This window comes from Lathyrus oleraceus, chromosome 1, assembly GCF_024323335.1.
Source record: "Lathyrus oleraceus cultivar Zhongwan6 chromosome 1, CAAS_Psat_ZW6_1.0, whole genome shotgun sequence".
In the NCBI taxonomy this organism is placed as follows: Eukaryota; Viridiplantae; Streptophyta; class Magnoliopsida; order Fabales; family Fabaceae; genus Lathyrus; species Lathyrus oleraceus.
The window spans coordinates 422,081,414-422,082,868 of record NC_066579.1 but is presented as its reverse complement, the minus strand read 5'-3'; positions in this window follow the sequence as shown (position 1 = coordinate 422,082,868).

The window sequence follows — 1,455 nt, the reverse complement described above, 5'->3', positions numbered from 1 at the left end:
GGGTTGACCCGCAGTGGTCGTGTATTTTCTGCGCCTCCAAAGGCTACTGCTTCTGAATCTGTTGAGCGCCCTGTGGGGACCGCTGTGAATGTTCAGAATCCGGCACCTGATGTTGCCAAACCCTCCTCATCCGTACAAAAGACTCCTGGTTCTTCAGTTGGCCCAAGTGGCATTGTTGATGAAGAATCTGATGAGATGCTGAGGCTCATCAGAAAAAGCGAGTACAACATTGTAGACCAGCTTCTACACACGCCCTCCAAGATTTCTATTCTTTCTCTGCTGCTGAATTCAGAACCCCATAGGAAGTCTCTGCAGAAAGTCTTGGACCTGGCATATGTAACACCCTTCTAAATACCCCAAATGTTTAATTAAAATAATAACATATCAATCAGAGTAATTATGCCCCGAAGGGTGTCACACAATCATTTCACAACATTTATCAAAATATCCTGTCATGCTCATTGATTAAATCAAAATAAGACTCCTTTGCATAATTCGCAGCGGTTACAAACATCGACATTCAAATTCATGTACTACATTACATGTAAAGTTGAATCAACAACTAAATTAAAACATAGTCAAACATTCCCTCCCGATGTTACATCTACCAGAGCATGACCCACTAAGGACGACACTAGACTCCATAGCACTAGCTTCTACTCAACTCACTGCTCGTTACCTGAAAATAGATGTAAGGGTGAGTTCCTCAATCAATATAATGAATATTATAAAACATCATGTTATGTTAAGTGATTTAACACACTTCATTACCCTAATCAAAACACACAATCAGGAACAGCCATATCAACTCAACATCATACATTACAACAACACATCCATACCAACACAAACACACGTGTAATATTGGAATACATCCATTCATATTACACGCCATACATATATTATGCAATGAGACTCCATGCATGCGGTACCGACTATTTTGTGAACATATAGTTCAACCTCACCGTCCAAATCCAGGCACGGCTACCAAGCTCACTAGTCCCACTCATTTGAGACATAGTGACTCACTCACTAATTCCTCACCATGGGAATTAGCTACCACCCTAAATGGGCCATGCTATGCACGCTACTCACCTAGCAATGCAACAACAACAATAATCAAAATGATTTACTCACTAATTCCTCACCATGGGAACTAGCTACCACCCCAAATGGGCCACAATATGCATGCTAATCACCTAGCAATGCAACCCAACAACAACAACACAAGAATAGACGTATGCTCACACTCTAAGCCATAACACAGTTTATTCACAAATGCATACATTCACATCATCATGTATACCATCGCATATCATCAACAAAAGCATATCATATCATGCCACACAATTAATCATAGTATTAGCACACTCTACTAATACCTATACTATTCAAAACAACGAGAAATGATCCCTACAACCTCACACCTCAGCTAGTACATCACTCAGCCTACAC